The following is a 23165-nucleotide window of genomic DNA, read 5'->3' as shown; positions in this document are numbered from 1 at the left end:
TTGTGTCTCTTGATTTTAGATTAAAATTATTGAGCAGTTACAATTCTATCACCATATTTATGCATGGTGTTAGAGCTAAATTCATATTAGAACATGAATTTCAAATTTGTTACTCGAGAGATTCAAATTTGTAGCTTCAGTGTAGTAGGATCCCTTTAGAGTTGGGAGAATGACCTTCAACGGGTTGAGATTAGAGTATCCCTTGGAAGGAATATTGAATTTCATTGCATGGAGGTGGTGATTGATGACAACTAGTTTCTAGAATATGCCAAGACAAAAATTCAAAAACCAGGATCAGTTGATGCCCACAACCTATCCCAATGGAAGAAAGATGTAGCCAAGGTGAGGAGAATAATCCTGGAGAGAGTGTGAGACCATATTGTCTCAAATATCCATGGGAAATAAAATCCATTCACAATGTGGAAGGCAATGATAGAGCTATTCGAGAATAACAATGACCATAGAAAAATGGCCCTCAAAGTCAAACTTCAAAATATCAAGATGCAAAAGAATGACACTATTTCGAAGTACCTCACTAGATTTACACAAGTTCGGGATGAGCTTGGAGGGGTTTGTATGAATGTTGCAGAAGATGACCTAGTGAGCCTAGCTCTTCTAGGCCTTCCCAAAAGTTGGCATAGCTACCAATATTCGTTGAATGGGAGGGAGAAACTACTAGATTGGGAACACTTGTGGTCCGATTTGGTACAAGAAGAGATCAGGCAGAATACTAGAGATGGAATCTCATCCAAGGGAGAGGATGAAGAAAATTTTGCATTGGTTGGAAAGGGAAAGAAGGGAAAAGGGAATAAATCTCAAACCAAACCAGAATCCAACCAAGGGGCAAGAAGAAAGACATTTCCAAAATAAAATGCTTCAATTGTCATCAATTTGAGCACTACGCTACAAAGTGTCCACAGAAAAATTCTAGAAAGAAGAACTCAGGAGGAGTAGCAAGTTAAGCTTTGGCTTCACAGTTTGAGCTTGACTTCACCCTTATCACATGCATGGCCAACACTATGATTGGGAGTGTGTGGTACTTGGACTTAGGTGCCTCATTCCACATGATAGGGTGTAGAGATTTTTTCAGTGACCTAGAGGATAAAGATCTCCAAATGCATATTGAGCTTGGGGATGATGGAAAGTACAATACTACTGGGATTGGTACAGTGACCTTTAAGAAGGAGTCGAGATGTCATATTTGTACCAGGCCTAATGAAGAACTTCACCTCTGTAGAAGTTTTAGAAGACCATGGTTATGATGCGATCTTCAGCAAAGGGAAAGCATTCCTAATACACATGGCCACTGGATAGGTGAAGCAGATCTAGGTTCATGTGAAGAACCTGTATAAACTTGATGTGGGGGACTGTACTGCATTAAGCAGTAAGGCAAAGAAATTGTAGATTTAAAATGTTGGTGAACTTTGGCATAGGAGATTGGACCATTTGCATCATTCACCGTGAAAATTATGCATCAAATAACCATTGGCCTACCTAAAGGAGCACTTGAGCAGCAAGATGTCTGCAAGGGTTGTACCTTGTGGAAGTATGTAAAATCCACATTCCATGATCGAGATAGCAAAGCACATGAAATCTTGGAAAGAGTCCATTATGATGTTTTTGGTCCTTTCTAGATAGCCTCCACTGCCATACATAAATATTTTTTTTTTTTATTATTGATGATTTCTCAAGGAAGTGTTGGATCTTCTTCATGTGCAAGAAGGATGATACAATCTCAAAGTTTGTAGAAATCAAGACACTACTTTAGAAATAGGTCGACAAGAAGTTGAAGGCTCTCAGGAGCAACAATGGAGGTGAGTATATTTTAAATGAATTCAAGGATTTCTGTGCAAAATAAGGCATTCAATGAGAGCTAACGACCCCCCACAACACATAGTAGAATGGGGTAGCTAAGAGAAATAGCCATAACATTGTGGGATTTGCGAGAGCTATGCTACATGACCAAGGCTCGCCACTACATTTGTGGGTAGAGGCATGTAACACAAAACTATACTTAAAGAACTAGATTCCTCATTAGATTCTTGGTATGATTACACCAAAGGAGGTCTTCTCGAGGAGAAAGATGTGTCTCACTTCAAAATTTTTGGAGCCTTTATTTACTGCCATGTCTCTAAATATTTGAGGAAGAAGCTTGAACCAACAACAGAGTTGGGAGTTTTTGTGGGTTACATTAAAACTCCACAAAATTATTGTGTACTTATCTTCCCTCAGAATTACAGTTGTACAAAGGGATGTACATTTTGATGAGGAGAAAGCGACGTGGTGCTCTCTTGAGAGGAAGCTTCAGATCCCACCATAGGAGGAGATTTTAGCTCCAAAGGAGGAGTCTCAGGAAGTTGTGGAGAAACCACAAATGGAGGATCAAAGAGGAGGTAGAGTGGATACATCCACTCAACTAGAACCATCTAGAGAAGGTATAAAAAGAACTAGGGAAGTTGATAGATTGGTGCAGGATGTGAAGGATAATACGGGAGATCCTTCAAATTTACACAAGCAAAGGAGGTCACCTGAGAGGCACACAGGCTACATGGATCTAATGACTAAGCTTGTAGATACTGAGCCATCCTCTTTTTAGGAAGTAGTAGAGCAACATGTTTGCGTTGATGCAATGGTGGAATAATATGAATCTATCATGGAGAACAATGTTTGAGAAGTGGTCCCAAGACCGGAAGATAAATCAGTTGTGGGGTCGAGATGGATTTTCAAGGTTAAGCATGCAGCAGACGGAAGCATAGAGAAGTACAAGGATAGATTTGTGGCCAAAGGATTCTCTCACATTGATGGAATTGACTATGAGTAAATCTTTTCTCTTGTAGTAAGGTATTCATCAATTAGATCAATTCTTGCACTGGTTTCATAGATGGGGTGGAAGATCCACCAGATGGATGTAAAAACAACATTTCTTAGTGGTGTTATTCAGGAGGAAGCATACATTGAGAAACTAGAAGGTTTTGAGACATTTGATCATGATTCTCATGTGTGCAGACTCAAGCGAGCATTGTATGGTCTCAAACAAGCACCCTGAGATTCGTACGCCAAGATCAATAGTTATCTCACTAGTTTGGGCTTCACCAAAAGTGAAGTGGATGTGAACCTTTATCATATTTTGGTAGAAGGTAAATTGCTTACAATTTTTTTATATGTTGATGATTTAACATTAATAGGTGATGAGCATTTGATCATCTCTTGCAAGGAGGACCTTTCAAAGAATTTGAGATGAAGGACATGGGTCTCATGCGCTGCTTCCTTGGGCTGGAAGTATGGCAAGGAGATGGGGAATTATTTGTGCCTCAAGGAAAGTATGCCAACGAGGTACCGTGGAGATTTCACATGGAGATTTGTAAGCCCATGGAGACACCTCTAGTGACCAACTAAAGGAAGGAGAATGGCACTTCAGGTGAAGATGTTGATGCTACCATTTACTGGCAGCTAGTGGGTTCACTTATGTATCTTGTGAACACACAACCAGATATGTGTTATGCAGTCAAATAGCTGAGCCAAGCTATGGTTAGGCTAACCAAATTGTATTGGAAGGAAGCTAAGCATGTCTTATGATACCTTAGAGGCACTACCCAGAACATCCAATCAAAAGAGTACATCAAGTGGAAGTTTCATTGTTGGGTCTGCAACGGTTTCTTGGTACAACAGAAAGTAGAGATTGGTGGCGCTCAACTTGGAAGAAGTAGAATACATGGTTTCAATTCAAGAAGCATGTGAGAGGATCTAGATGAGAAAGATACTTGTGGGACTATTTGGTCAAATTATGGATCCAACTATGATGTATTGTGATAATCAGATTTTCATTAAGCTCTCTAAGAATTTGGCATTTCACGACTGATCCAAGCATATAGATATCTGGTATCATCATTTATGGGTATGTGTGCATATGCGGATAATGTTTCTATAATACATTGCGACAGAGGAACAAGATACTGACATCTTGACAAAGGATTTTTCAAGAGGGAAGTTCGAATTCCATAGGTGCAGGATAGGGGTGGTTGATAATCTCTTTCTTACTAAAAGGGAGTATTGAGAAGTGTAGCAAGAAAGTCTAAATTTGACTTTGTCTTGGTCAAATTGAGAAAATTTAAATTTCCACATCAGCAAACAACTTGGAGGCAGTTAACTTGTGTGACACGGCTCTTGTCACTCAGTTAGCTCAGCGAATTCGAGTTAGAGGGCTTGGAGTTTAGTTAATCATGTGTGATTGTTAAATGTTAGTAATCTGGGTCATTTATTTCCAGTTATGTTCAATTAAACTAGTTTTAACAATTAATGGAACTAGTGGAAGGTAAGTTGTGCAGTGGGATAGTAGTCTAACTCAGTGATCATATAGTTAATTGATCAATCAGCTCCAAATAGCTGGTGCATCTAAGGAATTTGAGTTCCTCATTTGTGGTGGATATTCCAAGGTATTGTAACAAGAATTTGTAATCTAGTTTGAGTATACATGTGTTGCATGCAGTCAAATGATCAATGCTTGGAAGTTGTGCAATAAATTGGAGGAAAAATCCTAAAAAATTAGGCCTAATTCCTCGAGATTTGTGCAAGGAAATAGGGGCTCAAGAAGAGGCAAAAATTTACTAAGTTTGGGATACAGATTCTCATTGAGAAAAGAGATAGTTTATTCACTTGCAGGTTGTGCTCATAGTGATCAAGCAATTGTAATACATTCTTTATTCATCTAATTAATGCAAAGAGGCTTGAGGAGATTTTTCCTAGCTAGGTTCCCCTAGAAAAATATTGTGCATGTGTGGTTTTTCTTATTGCATGTTTGTTAATGTTTTTCTAAATTGTGAATTAAATTTCATAGATTAGTATAGTAGAATTGTGTCTCTTTATTTTAGATTAAAATTCTTCAGTAGTTGCAATTATATCACCATATTTCTACAGATAATGTTGGAGATCTTGCATGGCTATGTTGCCAAGAAAATTTGATGTAAATATTTTTTTTGATTTAAATACAAAAATATTAAAACTGTAGAAGAAGGAAATGCCTATACAGATCCCAATGTCTATAAGGATAGCTTATTTAGGAATCATGTGAGGGAGATTGGGAAGTTTCCTATCTTTCCTGAACTTAATGTTCTAATCCATGATGTTCCTGTTGAGCTGCCAACTACCATAAACATTTATGAGGAATGGGGGAGGAGGTACTGGAGCCCCCACTCATATGCTACATACCTCATGAAAGGCTTGGTTGATTTTGAAACCCAAGAAGGGGAACTTGGAGCTATCTTGCATAAGGAAACACTTGCATGGAGAAAGAAGGTAGAATTTTTGAGTTTTGGAAGTCAAGTAGAGAGGATTGCAATGGTTGGAGAGACCTACATTGTGTATGTGACTTATAGATACATTTTGAACCTATGAACTAGAGACTTGTAACCCTTTAAAACTATGAGTCTATAACTAGAAACTGGATCACAGAGTCCAAACTTGAGTTGTGATAGTTGAGGAAACTAGTCAGTGATCCATTTGCCTGAGTTGGATAGACCAGGGAGAAATCAACCCCTTTGATTCCATTTATGCATGGGAAGCATTGGATAGGGGGATGATCATTGATGGAACAATAGGGAGAAATGAAGGGGTATCCCTTTATGTTGTGTAGTCCCTTAGTGGCCATATTTTGTTGTCCATTTAGCCTAGACGCAGTTCTTGAGAGATGGCATCCCTATTTCCCAACCAGTAAAAGATATTGGCCTTCATTCTCTATCCCTAAAGTTGACCCTTTTTAGTGTAATACCATGAGTGAATCATCCTCCACACATCAAATTTGGCTCAGAGTTGGCCAACTTAGAGTGTAGTTGTGCCTAGGTTGGGTGGAGATTGCAAGTCCTTTCTTCAATATCCAACAAAATTAAGTGGAACAATTAAGTGTATCTTCTGTCTTTGTCTATAAATGTTAGTATTATTAAATGCCTTATGTTTAAATGTTATGTGAGATCTATTGTGTATGTGTGCATCGATATGTTGAGAGTTGTTGTATGGTTGAAATGAATATGCATGTTAGCCGTGGTAAGCAATTAAAATCACTTGTGTAATTGTTGAAATGTATTCCTCTATTAATATCAAATATTTTATGAAATGGGAATCCATTTATCTATGTTAAATCAGAATATTATGTGATGTATGTTCATAAAGGGAAGATCCATTTTTGGTTGTACTGGTTGTATTTATACATACACTTTATTCATGTGTATGAATTCCTACATGTTAGATCATTGGGTATACTATAATTTTGAAGTAAAATTGGTATCTTGGTGGGATTTTAAGTCTCCATATGCAGCTAGAGGTGGGCAGTGAGTGGCATGACTATTTCATAAGTGACAGAGATGAAAATTTAGAGTTTAGGAGGACCCCAACCTTAAGCCCTGGTCATGTGGACTGATGAGATCTAGGACCATGAGCTAGCTACAAAAAGGGCTTACCAAATTACTAGCCCCCAAAGGTTTCAGTAATGTATGTAATGCGTTTTGGGGGAATTCCCCAATATGGAATTTCCCGAGCAGTAAACCATCAAAGGATGACCCTCTTCCCTTCTACTAGGAATGTCAACTAACACCTTCATATATCAAAGTATTAGAGCATCAAGGCCTTGGAGGGATGATGTCATGATGATGTCATAATTGATGACATATAAATGCTATGTGGATGAAAAATGTCACCTAGACTTGACCCTGATGGGTATGCCAATTGTACAACAATGATTGACATGTGGCACACATTAGAAATGCCATGTGGCAATGGAATTTCATATTTTTCCACATGGTGGACTACGATTGGATAGCAGAGTAATGAGATGGCAATATAAGTTGACCATCACCTATTAGATCGACAATGTTTTATGGGGTTTTCCCATCAAAACGTTTTTTCTTGAGTCCATAGTATTCTCTGTTAAGATAAAAATGTATTGGTATATTAGCCATATTGGTCGTATCAACAATCAAGACTATTAGCATATCAGGAGGTCCATGTGATACTAGCTATATTGGTATATTGGGCCTACATGATATTAGAACCTTGGGATATTGATATATCAACATACTAGAACCTTAGGGGTTTCGACAGTGTGGACTTATAGAAATCATCGATATGGAAAGGGCCCTATATGACATGTGGGTTGATGATGTGGACCAACAAAGAGGCGCATGTGGCCAAGAGTTTCCATGTGTCATCCACATGGTACGTATGGATGATGATGTGTCCCTTGAGGGGAAAAATATTTAGAGGGGAATAACTTTGTACCCGTAGCTCAGATTGAGATAAAATATATATTGTTTAAAATCTCTTGACAAGCAAAAGACAATGGTGGTATCAAAATCGTTATTTGAGGTGATGAACAAAAGAGGATTTTTGAATCCATATTCATATTGTACCTTGAAGGTCGGTTTTAATTATTCCCCACAACACTAATATGGCATTAGGGTTTGGGTGTGTTATAGATTGGTATCAAAGAAAAGTTTCATCACTTAGATTGAATGGGCTTAAGAGAAGTAGAATTTTCAGAAAATAAATAGGAGCTTAAGGATCAACTTTTGGATAAAAAGGCTTGGAGAAGAGAGAGTCAAATTTGAATATTTGTTTTTATAACCTTATTGATTTAAACCTTGTTAATTTATCTAACTTATGTTTGAATCTGTCAAATAATAGTTTAAGACTAGCCTAAGTTAGTGCTACTATATCCAAGGTAACTTAATATGTTTATTGTTATTTATAATTATTTTAAAATTAACAGTTGTGTGTCCTAATTCATTGCATAAGAAGATATGGTCCCAATGGAAAGGCAAAGGAATGTGCAACCATAATTGTCTAATATAGTTTGGATAGAACTTCTTGTCATAGAGAAGTAGATTCATATGAGAGGAGGCTAATGAGGCACCTCGTGACTATATGGAGACCCTTAAAAGCAACAAGACTGAACTAAGGAGTTGTAAGGATGACAATGAGAATATTATTAAAGACTAAGAGAAGCAGGGAGAGGTTAGTGTTGTAATATTGCAAACTTTTTTACACTTGCAATGGCAAAGGTAGCATACACTAGTTTCCAGTTATTCGAAGAAGCATAGGTCCAAATAGGTCCATAGCCCATTTGAAATTCCAAAATATCAACTAGGGACCCATAAGGCAAAACGAATTAGGTCAAGAAAGAGGCACAAGAGTGAAAGTGTGGACAAATTAGCATACACCCTAGAGGATGGAATTGGTAGTATTTAATGGCAGAAGTGTCCTCAGACACGTAATTTTATTAATCAGAAAAAATAATTACATAATTTGGTTTTGCAAGAGTTTACACCCGAACATCAAAACACTCTTGCAATGAGCTATTTATAAGCTCCATGTCCTAACTACCCCTAATTATGGATCCCTTATTAAATAACAAGTATCCATTTACAATAAATGCTATTCAAACCAACTAGCTAACAAATCTCCTAAAATAGAGCCTAAGATATGACACATTTGGAGAGTCATATCTAGTTACAACAATATACTAATTCTAAATAATTAAACATTCTAGAATAATAATTATTAATTTAATATCTTAAATTAATAATTATTTTATTCTAATTTTATAACCTATGATAAGATAGTATTTTTGGATCATCTAACATTCCCCCCTATGATCCAAAGATACATTACAACAGATACCAATTTCATCCCTGAACTTAGTAAATTTTATTCTGCCAAGCGGTTTCATGAAAATGTCAGAGATCTGATCTTCGGAAGGACAATAAACTGGCTTGAGGACATCTTTGGCAATGAGAGATCTGATATGATGATACTTGGTGTCCACATGCTTTGTCTTTGAATGAAAAATTGGGTTCTTGGCAAGTTTGATTGCTGACTGGCTGTCAATGGATAATGATGTAGCTTCTGCCTGAGAAATGCCCAAGTCCTGCAAAATTCTACACAACCAAACAATTTCACATGCTGCTTCCCATGCTGAAATGTACTCTGCTTCTGCTGAAGAAGTGGCCACTGTAGCTTGTTTCTTACAACTCCAAGATACTGCTGTTGACCCCATGTTCATTAAATAACCTGATGTTGATGCTCGATCATCAATACTCCCAGCAAATTCAGCATCAGAATATCCACCAAGTACAAAATTTTTAGTCTTTGTGTAAAGAAGACCAAAATATTTTGTTCCTTGGATATATCGAAGAACTCTTTTAGCTGCATTCCAGTGGTTGTCTCGTGGTTCCTGCATAAACGTGAAAGAATATTGACTGCATAAGATAGATCAGGACAAGTATTTGTCAAATAAATCAAGCTGCCAATCAACTGTCTGTAAGTTGTACTGTCCACCTTTCCCCCCCCTTCAAATTTTGAAAGTTTCATGTTTTTCTCCATGGGGGTGAGAACGGACTTGCAATCCTGCATTCCAAATCATTGAAGAACCTCTGCTGCATACTTACTCTGAGAAATGAAAATATGATGCGGACGTTGGAAGACTTCAACTCCAAGATAGTAGTGAAGTAATCCCAAATCTGTCATCTTAAAACCTGCATGTAACTCCTTTTTCACCTGTGCAATATGATCATCATGGTTGCCAGTAATGATCAAATCATCTACATACATAAGAAGAATTACCAGATATTTTCCCTGTTATCGCACATACAAAGTATCATCAGATTCACTTCGTTGAAAACCAACTTTCTTAAGGTATTCATCCATCTTTGCATACCAAGCTCGGGGAGCTTGTTTTAATCCATATAAAGCCTTGATCAATTTGCAAACTTTATGTTCTTGTCCTTCAATTTCAAAACCTGGCGGTTGGGTCATATACACTTCCTCCTGTAAATCCCCATTGAGAAAAGCACTTTTCATATCCATTTGATGAACTTTCCATCCTTTTTGAGTGGCCAATGCAAGTGTTAATTAGATTGTGTTCCATTTAGCTGTAGGAGCAAAAGTTTCCTCATAATCATTGCCTTCCTGCTGCGTAAAACCTTTTGCGACAAGTAGTGCTTTATACTTTTCAAGTTCTCCTTTCTGATTATACTTAATTCTGTAAACCCATTTGCATCCTATGGGTTTAACATTTGATGGACAATCAACAAGTTTCCAAGTGTTGTTATCAATTACTGCTTGATATTCTTCAACCATAGCCTGTTGCCATTCTTTATGTTTTACTGCTTCTTTGTATTTGGAGGGTTCAGTAAAATCATTTGCTATCAAGGAAAAATTGCCTTTACTTCTATGTGCCCTTTTGGTGCCTGTTTTATTTTCCTCATCGGGCTTTACATCTTTCAAAATTTGAACTACCCATTTCGGTAGTTGGTGCTCACTTGTTTGCACTTCTGTAAAATCTCCATCATTGTAAAGAGGATTAATATAAACTGATGTTCTTCGTTCAGGTGAAGAATCTGGAGAATCACTGTCAGAAGAACTGCTGTTGCTTGGTGATGCGGATGCACTGTTAGAAGACCCAAATGATGTTGTTGATGTAGATGGACTGGATGACTCATCTTCAGAGGAAGGAAAATCAAGTTCTTACCAATTTGGTGAAGTTGGTTGACTTTTCATTTTTCCATTTCTCTTACTTCCCTTAGTTTCTAACTTGTGAAGAAGATTTTCAATTTCTTCAACACTCTTACTCTCAGTTTCATAAAAAATGACATCCCTGCTCACAATGAATTTTCCATTGGTCAAAAGACGATACCCTTTCTTCTCATCAGAATAGCCAATCATTGTGCATTTTAAACTTCTTGAGTCAAGCTTAGTTCATTTTTCTTTTGGAACTAAGGCATAACATATTGATCCAGAAACTCTGAGATGTTTAACTCAAGGTTTGAAACCAAACCAAGCTTCATAAGGTGTGATTCCATCTAAAGAAGTAGTTGGAGATCTGTTCCTTAAGTAGACAGCTATATGTATTGCTTTTGCCCAATATGTTGGACTTAACCTCTTGAAAGTTAACATGGATCTCGCCATTCCTAACAAGATGCGATTCATTCTTTCGACTACTCCATTTTGCTGTGGAGTGTAAACATTAGTAAGATGTCGTCTTATGCCATTTTCACTGCAATAAGTTTTGAATTCATTTGAAGTTAATTCTCCGCCATTATCCATCCTGAGAGTACCTATCTTTTCTTTGACTTCATTTTCAACAAGTTGGCAAAAAAATTTAAACTTCTCAAATGCTTCTGACTTGTTCTTCAAAAAGTAAACCCAATTCATTCTACTGAAATCATCAATGAATAGTAAGAAATATTTGCAACCACCAAATGAATTTTTTAGTGGACCACAAACATCACTATGAACTAGTTGTAGTCGCCTGTTTGCACACCATGAACTTGTTGGAAAAATTTCTCAACTTTGTTTGCCATAAATGCAAGCTTCACATTTTGTATTTTCCCTTTTGAAAATGGGAAGTCCTTTAACCATTCCTTGTTTCTGCAATTGAGAAATACTCTCAAAATTTAAATGTCCATATCTTACATGCCATAGTCTTACAGGTGAAATACCTGTAGTCACTGCCCCTGCAAAATCAGAATGCCTTGGAATAACTATCCCTTTCATCCGTAACAGTTTTCCATCTTCATATCCTGTCATGACTGTTTTCAAGTTCTATTTGACTGAATTAATCTTGACTAAAACATCTTCCACAATCACCTGATGTCCTGCTTGTCAAATCGTGACTAAAGAGAGCAAATTTTTCTTAAAACTTGGTACATACCATACATTGGAAATCATTTTTTCTCCAATTCCAGGGAGAAAAACTTTAACTACTCCTTTTCCATAAGGAGTATGTTTTGTATCATCAGCAAGAAAAATGGAATTAAGTTGGCAATCTTGAAAATTCCAAAAAAAATCACGTCGACAAGTCATGTGCTGAGTTTCCCCTGAATCTAAGATCCAGGCATCTTCATAGTCACTTCTAAGATGGGATGAAAGTTGTGATGCTGGTGAGGAAGTAAAACCATATTCTGAGTTATCATCATCTTGATCATTTGCAAATTGCGCTGAATGCTGCTGAAACTTGGGAATTTTATTAAGTGAAGTTCGACAATCTTCAGCATAATGGCCAACTTTGTTACATCTTCAACACACAATTTGACTTAAGTCTCTTCCTCTTCCTGAAGATTGTCCTCTGCCTCTGCTTTGACTTCTATGTTGAGATTGTCCTCTACCTTGATTATTGTTTCCTTGTCCTTGAAAATTGCCTCTTCCTTGTTTGTTTCCTCTACCTTGAAAATTATTCCTTCCTGAACTGTTGCCTCTGTTAAAGTTGTTTCCTCTACTTTGGCTTCGACCTCAACTTTGTGCTGCTTGATTCTGATTGCCTGTGCCCTGCCTCGAGAACTATCTGTTGATGATTTACTAGTGCTGGCCTCTATGAGAAAAACATCTTCACCTACTTTCTTCTTCTTCCCAAAAGTTTTATCATGTTGAGTCAACATTTCACAAAGCTCATCAAACTTTAGTTTCTCTAATTTCCCAGTTAATTATAGAGTCTCCAAAAAATGCGTGTAGGAAGAAGGAAGTCCAACAATTACAATTGTGACCATAAAGCTATCATCAATTGCTGGAAAACCAACATTAATGATTTCCTGCCTAATATTCTTAAGTCTTGAGATATATTCAAGAACATCACCTCCTTCAGTTAATTTTTGTTGCAACAATTTTAATTGTAGATCAACTTTCTTTGATTTAGGCTGAGTATCAAAGAGGTCTTTAAAAGTTTTCAAATCAGACCATGCATCTGTAGCATTTTCTATATGGACATACATTTCATCATTCACAGAAGATTTAATAAGAGCTAAGGCTTTTGCATTCTTAACTTCCCATTTTGCTAGAGCAACAACATCTGTGGGTTTATTCGGCTTAATATCTCCATCACATATACCCTGCCATAATTCATTGTAAATGAGAGTGCTTTCGATGAGACGATGCCATGTTTTATAAGATTTTGTGCCTTCAAGTTTGTCGGAATCAGAAAACAAATTAATCAACTTAGACATTGTAGCATTGAAGCTTCGCACCAAGAATCAAAACAGAAATGACAAGATGGACAACACAACACACCACACAAAAAACACGATCTACCGGGGCTTGGCCTTGACCCTCGTATAGTCGTTGAAGCATGAGAGAAATGATTGAGCTTTGTACTTGGCTCTAGTCAATTTCTCAAAAATTACAAGGCAACTTTCAAAATTTGACTTTTACAATGATTCTCTTACAAAACTTGGTTAAAAAAAGTTACCCCCCCTCAAAGTAAAATTACTTTGAGTCACATTGTCACTCCGTAAACAAATTTACAAAACAAAAAACTCCTTATTACTCCAAAAAAAATAATACCCTTATTACTCCAATTAGAAAATATTACAAAAAAAAATTCTACTTATTTCTCCAAATTCCTCCCAATCTGCCACAAAGAACTTCCTTATCTCTCCAAATATGATTTCATTTACAAATCACAATTAAAAAAAAAACAATTATAATGTGAACAATTTGCTTCAATGATATATTGCAAAAAACTGGTTTCAACGCTTTCAATTGCAGATTTCAATTGCAGATTGCAATGTTGGTTTCAGTGCTGGCATTGCTGAATCTATATTTCAGAAAACGTTGTTCTTAAACTCAACTGAACGCTGGTCCGCCACATGAAAAAACGCTGGATTGAAGCCTATTAAACGTTGTTCCAACACGCTGGAATGAACGCCGCTGTCAAACACTGATTTTAAAGCTGCTTTCAAATGCTGTCAAACACATTTAACGTTGGTTTTGATATTTTAAAGCATTGTTTGGAATGTAAAATGTTTGAATCGGTGTTTGAACGCTAGTTCTTATTGCTGGAGGATGCTAGTTCAAATGCCAGACCACAAAATGCTGAATCGATGCTAGACCACTTATAAACCATGTATAAATCGATGCCAAAATGCTCAACGCATGGGATTTGAGCATAAATCGATGCCAGAATGAACTCGGAGATTTGGAAACAGCGGCCAAATATTATGATATAGAAATATTAATCGATGTAAACCACTCTCATGAAAATGCAGAATCGATTTGTAGAATCGATTTGAATGTTTTGAAAGGACTTTAAAAACAATTAAAATATACAGTGCTACCCCTTTTTTTTGTTTTTATTCACTTAGACAATTTGAAAAAGTCACACAGATTTGCATTTGCTTCTTTAAAAAATGATTTTAGAATTTTCAGATCTAAAATCAATAAAAAATAAATAAATACATAAATTGTAAATTTCATACCAATCTTTTGTTGATCACTTCAATGGAGGTTTCCAAAAACTTGTAGAGTTGGAATATCCTCCTCACATCCACTGCAGCATTACTGGAGCTCTGATACCACAATAATGGCAGAAGTGTCCTTAGACACGTAATTTTATTAATCAGAAAAAATAATTACATAATTTGATTTTGCAAGAGTTTACACCTGAACATCAAAACACTCTTGCAATGAGCTATTTATAAGCTCCATGTCCTAACTACCCCTAATTATGGATCACTTATTAAATAACAAGTGTCCATTTACAATAAATGCTATTCAAACCAACTAGCTAACAAATCTCCTAAAATAGAGCCTAAGATATGACACATTTGGAGAGTCATATCTAGTTACAACAATATACTAATTCTAAATAATTAAACATTCTAGAATAATAATTATTAATTTAATATCTTAAATTAATAATTATTTTATTCTAATTTTATAACCTATGATAAGATAGTATTTTTGGATCATCTAACAGTATTGACAAAATTCCAGCACAACAACCAAGTTAGAGCTACACAAGAAAAAAATGTTAAGAATAGTATATTTCCTTAAGAATTCAAGAAGGCAAATCCCCCTAATTTGCATGGGGAAGTTGTTGAGATTGCAACAAGATGATGGAGCTTAGCGAAAAGAGTCGCCTTCACTAAGTGGGCCCGCAGGCTATTTTTGGCGCAAGTCTATTTTTAGACTATGTCTATTTTTAGACATATGGATCATGTCTATGTTTATGGATGATTGATCAAGTTGGGAAAAATAGATGGACTTCTATTTTTGGTGAAAGTGTGAGTGATCAAGTCTATTTTTAGACTGGCTGTCAAAAATAGAAAAGTCAAATATTATTATCTCACAATAATATTTGGACTATAAACTTAATCTTATTCTCTTGGAGCACTTCAGTTTGAGCTACGGAAGTGGCACATGCAGCTGTCAGAAGGAAATTCGTTTTTCTTATGAGTCAGTTGAGTTTTTGCATGCATGACTTCAGTTAGAACTCAAGTGAGTTGAGTTTAGTGGACTGGAGGTACAGTTGATGGAGTTGTGTTCAGTTTAACTTAGTTAAACTGGTTGTAGTTAGTCTAACTGCAGATAGACTAATGATGAGTTGTTAAACTAATTATTAACTCATAATACAACTAAATAATACATCAGTTAACTCAGTTGCATGTCAGTGCATGTTCAGTTCAACAGGGACAGGTGGTAGAGAATCAGATTGCTATCAGTTGTGACTATAGTTGTGCACCAGATCTTGCACAATCAAGGGATTGAGTATGCCAATGAGTTTGCTCACGTATTTGGCCCGCATTTTAGCCTTTGCTCACGTCCACAAAGAGTGAGTGACTATTTTTCAGGTGAAAATCGAGTTTGGGAAGCTATTCTCATCAGTTCTTGAGCAGGTATTGAGCAGTGGAGGCAGGCAAGCAGTGGAAGAGATTTGGAGATCAGATCTGAGCTGTATTGTGTGTGTAACAGAGGTGGAGATACTTGTGAGAAGTATTATGTTGTGTAATGTTACATGACTCAATCATTAATATACAGATAGTGTGGGGTTTTTAGCGAGATGCTTTCCCCGTGATACATACTGTGTTAATGTGTGAATGCTCTTGATGTTTTATTGTTATTGATGCTGCTATATTCTTGATCAACATAGAGGAGCTTATGTATTGTGTATGTTTTCCGCATTAGTACATGATCAGGATAATCTCCATTGAATATGTGTTAAATTATTCAAAATTTCTACATGGTATCAAAGCTAGATGATTTGTAGAAAAAGTTTCTACATGGTATCGGAGCAGCTTGATTTGTAGAAGAGATTTTTACAGGATATCAAGCGAGGGTTGATCGGAAGCAGTTGAGTTGGTTGCTGGTGGAATTCGAATTTGCAGTAGTGTTTTCTTGGTGACAACGTAGCAATGTCTTTCAACGGATTGCGATTGGAGTATGCTCTTGAGGGCAGCTCAAACTATATTGCATGGAAGGACAGGATGGAGGCAGTATTGGATGATAACGGGCTGAAGGAATTCATAGATACGGATATCCCAAAGCCTACTGATGCTACTCAAGCTGATGCTTGGCAAAAGAAGATCACAAAATGTCGAAGAATTCTGTTGGAGGGCGTGAAGGATCACATTGTGTCCAGCCTCCATGGAAAGGCTACTCCATATTTGATGTGGAAATCATTAACAGATTTATTCCAAAGCAAGAGCGATCAGAGGAAGCTGGCGCTCAAAGATAAACTCAGAAACATCAAATGCGAGAAGGGAGACAGTATTCCCAAGTATCTCACGAAGTTCACTCAGTGTCGAGATGAGCTGGGAAGTGTGGGGGTTACTGTCGATGATGAGGACTTGGTGAGCTTGGCTCTCCTTGGTCTTCCGAAGAGTTGGCATTCCTATCAGGACTCTGTCAATGGTCGGGAGAAGTTGCCAGGATGGGAAAGACTATGGTCAGATCTTGTGCAGGAGGAGATCATGCGGAGTACCAGGGACGGATCTTCGTCAAAGGTATCTGATGAAGAGAATTGTGCTTTGGCTGCCAAAGCAAAGAAAGGGAAGAGCAAGAAAGCTTCTCAGTCTGGTGCGAAAGGCAAGAAGCAGGATATGTCCAAGGTGAAATGTTTTCACTGTCACCAGCATGGACACTATGCCACAAATTGTCCGCAGAAGAAGAAGAACAAGCAAGCTGCTGGATCTGCAGGGGGAGAGGCTTTAGCTTCTCAGTTTGAGCTTGATTTTTCATTGATCGCATGCTTGGTTTCAAGTGTGATGGGATCAGTGTGGTTCTTGGACAGTGGTGCGTCTTTTCACATGACGGGAGATAGAGATTTTTTCTCTGATCTGGAGGACAAAGATCTTGGAGTGCACATCGAGATGGGCGATGATGGTAGATACAGTGCGACCGGTATCGGTACCATTTCCTTTGAGAGGGAGTCTGGTAAACCCTTTGTATTGAAGGAAGTCATGCATGTTCCAGGATTGAAGAAGAATCTCATCTCAGTGGCGATGTTAGAAGACAAGGGGTATGATGTTGTTTTCAGCGAGGGAAAGGCCTTCCTGCGTAGCAAGACAACTGGTGAGACCCGGAAGATAGGGGTTCGAGTGAGGAACCTTTATCAGTTGCATGTAGATGGATGCACAGCAATGGCAGACAAGGCAGAAGGATTGGTGAGCCGGGATGATGGCGAGTTGTGGCACAGGAGATTGGGTCACCTTCACCATGGAGCCTTGAAGATACTGCAACAGATCACTACAAGGCTTCCTAAAGGCACACTTGCGCAGTCAGATCAATGCAAGGGGTGTACTTTGGGGAAGTTTGTGAAAGCCACCTTTCACGAGAAGGATAGTCGCGCCACGACGATCCTTGAGAGAATTCACACAGACGTGTGTGGACCTTTCTCAGTTGCTTCGACAGAAAAACACAGGTATTATGTGATTTTTGTTGATGATTTCTCTCGTAAGTGCTGGATCTTCTTCATGCAGAAGAAGAGCGAGACATATTCAAAGTTTTGTGAATTCAAAGCACTGGTCGAGAAGGAGTCGGGGAAGAAGGTGAAGGCTCTTAGGAGCGATAATGGTGGTGAATACATCTCGGACGAGTTCAAGGATTTCTGCAAGGCAGAAGGGATTCGTAGAGAGCTCATAGCTCCCCATAACCCACAGCAGAACGGGGTAGCTGAGCGGAAGAACAGAACAATTGTGGGTGCTGCACGGGCAATGTTGCATGATCAGGGCCTACCCCTTCACTTGTGGGCGGAAGCATGCAATACAGCAGTTTATGTGCAGAACCGTTGTCCTCATAGGATACTTGGCATGAGTACACCCGAGGAGGCTTATTCTGGTAAGAAGCCTGATCTTTCTCATTTGAGGATTTTTGGTGCTAACGTTTACATGCATGTGACGAAGGATGCCAAAAAGAAGTTGGAGCCGACTGCAGAGGTTGGGATATTTGTGGGGTACACTGATACGCCCCACAACTATCGTGTGTATTTGCCAGACAGTGGTAAAACTGTTGTGCGACGGGATATAAAATTCAGGAGGAGAAAGCCATGAAGTGTTCGCTTGAGAGGGAGCTACACTTGCATGCAGATGAGGAGCTATTAGTTCCTAAGGATGAGCTTCAGGACGTGGATCAGCCACAGGACGAGGTTCATGGAGTGGAAGAGACCACTCATGCAGCGCCAACCATCAGAGGGCGAAAGCGCTTGACAGAAGCTGAGCGACTGGCTCAAGATGCAGAGAAAGTTGTAGGACCACCTACAGCCCAACGCAGGCAGAGACAGTCACCTGATCGGTACACTGGATACATGGCTCTTATGAGCAAGTGTGTTGTGACTGAGCCATCCTCTTTCGAGGAAGCTGTGGAGGATCCCGCATGGGTAGATGCCATGGTGGAAGAGTATGATTCTATTGTCAGAAACAGTTCATGGGAGATTGTTCCTAGACCGGAAGGGAAATCAGTGGTGGGTACGAGATGGATCTACAAAGTTAAGCAGGCAGCTGACGGGAGTGTGGAGAAGTACAAGGCAAGATTTGTTGCCCGAGGCTTTTCACAGATTGAGGGGATCGATTATGAGGAGACCTTTGCACCTGTCACAAGGTATTCTTCCATACGGACGATTCTTGCTCTCTCAGCGCAGATGGGATGGCACATTCATCAGATGGATGTGAAGACTGCGTTCCTCAACGGAGTCATTGAGGAGGAGGTGTACATTGAGCAACCCGAAGGCTTTGAAGTCTTCAGCAGCGAGTCGCATGTGTGCAGGCTCAAGAGAGTGTTGTATGGGTTGAAGCAAGCACCACATGCTTGGTACACACGGATAGACAGCTATTTCACAGGACTTGGATTCTCCAAGAGCGAGGCGGATCCGAACCTATACCAGATTGTGGTGGAGGGTAAGTTGCTTATCATTGTACTGTATGTTGATGATTTGATTCTAACGGGTGATGAGCTATTGATACTGTCATGAAAGAAGGATCTTGCTACAGAGTTTGAGATGAAGGACTTGGGCCTCCTTCACTATTTCCTAGGATTGGAAATATGGCAGCGCAGTGGTGGACTGTTTGTTTCTCAGGGCAAGTATGCTCGGGAGATACTGGAGAAGTTCAACATGCATGGCTGCAAGCCTGTTGATACTCCTCTTCCTGGAGGTTGGAGGAAGGAGGATGCCACTTCGGGAGAAGAAGTGGATGCCACTGTTTATCGACAGTTGGTGGGGTCGCTGATGTATTTGGTCAATACACGACCTGATATATGCTATGCAGTTAACCAACTTTCACAAGCTATGGTTAAGCCTACCAAGCTCTTCTGGAAGGCGGGCAAGCATGTATTGCGCTACTTGAGAGGCACATCGGGATATGGATCTTGGTGCAGACAGGAGGATGAGGTGAAGCTATGTGGCTTCACGGATGCAGATTGGGCAGGGAGCCCAATGGACAGAAAGAGCACATCAGGAGGGGTCTTCAGTATCGGATCGACAGTAGTTTCTTGGTACAGCAGGAAGCAGAGATCTGTGTGGATGAGGACGATCTTGGTCGGGTTTTTCGGTTCCAAGCACATCAGGTACCATCATATCAGAGATTGTGTGCAGCGGAGGATCATGTTACTTTCGTACATTCCAACGGAGGATCAGGATGCTGATATTCTGACGAAGGCTCTCACCAGGAGCAAATTCGAGTACCACCGAGGCAGGATAGGGGTTGTTGATAATCCATATCTTGTCGAGAGGGAGTGTTGAGATTGCAACAAGATGATGGAGCTTAGTGAAAAGAGTCGCCTTCACTAAGTGGGCCCGCAGGCTATTTTTGGCGCAAGTCTATTTTTAGACTATGTCTATTTTTAGACATATGGATCATGTCTATGTTTATGGATGATTGATCAAGTTGGGAAAAATAGATGGACTTCTATTTTTGGTGAAAGTGTGAGTGATCAAGTCTATTTTTAGACTGGCTGTCAAAAATAGAAAAGTCAAATATTATTATCTCACAATAATATTTGGACTATAAAATTAATCTTATTCTCTTGAAGCACTTCAGTTTGAGCTACGGAAGTGGCACATGCAGCTGTCAGAAGGAAATTCGTTTTTCTTATGAGTCAGTTGAGTTGTTGCATGCATGACTTCAGTTAGAACTCAAGTGAGTTGAGTTTAGTGGACTGGAGGTACAGTTGATGGAGTTGTGTTCAGTTTAACTTAGTTAAACTGGTTGTAGTTAGTCTAACTGCAGATAGACTAATGATGAGTTGTTAAACTAATTATTAACTCATAATACAACTAAATAATACATCAGTTAACTCAGTTGCATGTCAGTGCATGTTCAGTTCAACAGGGACAGGTGGTAGAGAATCAGATTGCTATCAGTTGTGACTATAGTTGTGCACCAGATCTTCCACAATCAAGGGATTGAGTATGCCAATGAGTTTGCTCACGTATTTGGCCCGCATTTTAGCCTTTGCTCACGTCCACAAAGAGTGAGTGACTATTTTGCAGGTGAAAATCGAGTTTGGGAAGCTATTCTCATCAGTTCTTGAGCAGGTATTGAGCAGTGGAGGCAGGCAAGCAGTGGAAGAGATTTGGAGATCAGATCTGAGCTGTATTGTGTGTGTAACAGAGGTGGAGATACTTGTGAGAAGTATTATGCTGTGTAATGTTACATGACTCAATCATTAATATACAGATAGTGTGGGGTTTTTAGCGAGATGCTTTCCCCGTGATACATACTGTGTTAATGTGTGAATGCTCTTGATGTTTTATTGTTATTGATGCTGCTATATTCTTGATCAATGTAGAGGAGCTTATGTATTGTGTATGTTTTCCGCATTAGTACATGATCAGGATAATCTCCATTGAATATGTGTTAAATTATTCAAAATTTCTACAGAAGTTAGAAAGAATGAGGAGGTTTAAGCATGTATTTGTGCATAAGGAAATATTTTAGAGGGCATAATTACTATGAAATTATGAAGGCACAAGTGGTTGTATTGAATTTAAGAGGAGAAATTTGACATATGGTGGGAAGACCTCAAGAATTTCAAGGGAATTTGAGAGAAGAAGTTGATCTAGAGTAAGTTTGAGAGATACTTCAATGAGAAATACTTGTTTGAAAGTTTTTATGATGGAAAAATTAAAGAATTTTCTGAGCATAAGTTTGAACAACTTACCATGGATGCTTATGCCAGCAAACTCATAGAATTTTTGAGCTATGTGTCTTACATCAAATATGAAAATATAAAGATCCAATGTTTTCTCAGTGGAGTACAACACTTCTACCATCATGTAATAGAATTTTATGAAACAAATACATTAGAAGATACCATTTAGAAGGAAAAATATTGTTATGATTAGCCTAAGTATACGATTGAATTCCAAAAAGAACGAAAAATTAAAGAGAAGAATGGAAAAATAAAGAAAAGAACAGTTTCAAAAAGAAGGGATTAATATACTCATGCTACACGTAGGTTGAAAAAAGTTTTAAGTTTAACATACCTACCAAAAGAAAGTTCCATCAAACTTTCCCACTCCAAGTGGGGGTAAATTGATTCTACCAACAAAGGAAGAGGCTAAGGAACCAAGGAAGAAGTCAATAAAGTTTTGGGGTTGCAGGGAATGGAACCTATTAATATATTTTCTACACCAACAACAAGATGACAAGAAGGTGCACAATGTCCAAGAGGCTACCATAGTCAATTATGTGGCCTTGAGTGTACCCTGAATTTACATAGTTGTACAAAACAAGCAAGTGGACCACCAAGCCTCAGTGGTGAAAATGAAAGGTATATTTTCCATGCATCTCATTTCAATTTTATTGACCTTGGTTCTAAAATCAATTTTTTACTCCACAATTCATGGAAGCATATGTTTTATAGAGGGAGAAACATGTTAAATTGTGGCTAGTTTAGTTAGCCACTAGAGTAAAAAGAAAGGTGATTGATTATGTTGAATCATATCAGTTTGAGATGAGTGGCTTGCTTACCAAAGCCACTTTAAATATATTTTTGTTGGGCTCTTATGACCTGTTAATTGGCATGGACTAGTTGGTAGCACATAGGGAAAATTTGGATTGTATTAAAAAAACATTAGAGTGCAAGGAAGATGAAGAAGAACAAAGGCTACTACAAGAGTGCAGAAGCATGTCTCTATGAGGTAGATTTCATCTCTTCAACTAAATAAATATAGTAGAAATGGATTTCCCCTATATACTATTCAAGGGACACATTTAGCAAACTTGCATGAAAAGTTTAAAATTGAAGATGATCCCATACTATAGGAATACAATGATGAATTTTTGGAGAGATGTCAATACTGCCACTTAAGAGGGAAATCAATTTCTCAATAGAGCTCATTCCAAGAGTAGTGTCTATGTCTATGCCACCCTATAGAATGAGCACATCTGAGTTAGTGTAGTTTAAGATACAACTAAAGGATATGTTGGATAAAGGGTACAATAGACCCAGTGTGTCACCCTAGGGAGCTCTAGCATTATTTGAGAATAAAAAGGATGGCACCCTTAGACAAAGTATCCCCTTCCAAGAACTGATGATGTATTCAACCAGTTGAGAGGAGCCACAGTGTTTTTGAAGATAAATTTGAGGTCTAGGTATCATCAAGTTTAGATCAAGGATGAGGATATCCACAAGACTGCATTCAGGCCCAAATATGTGCACAATGAATTTGTGGTCATTCCACTTTGGTTGACTAATGCACCAATATGTGCCTCATGAATAATGTTCTCAACAAATATTTGGAAAATTTTGTGTTGGTATTTATTAATGACATCTTTGTGTATTCAAAGACTAAGGAGGATCATGAAGAACACCTCAAGGGGGTGCGACAAGTGCTATGGGAGCATCAACTACATGCTAAGATTATCAAATGTGATTTATTTTGATTGCAAATGCACTACATGGGTCATATT

The sequence above is a fragment of the Pinus tabuliformis genome, chromosome 5_1 (assembly GCF_031772625.1).
Source record: "Pinus tabuliformis cultivar Carrire ecotype Pingquan chromosome 5_1, CPIR1, whole genome shotgun sequence".
Taxonomy (NCBI): domain Eukaryota; kingdom Viridiplantae; phylum Streptophyta; class Pinopsida; order Pinales; family Pinaceae; genus Pinus; species Pinus tabuliformis.
This window is presented reverse-complemented; position numbering follows the sequence as displayed.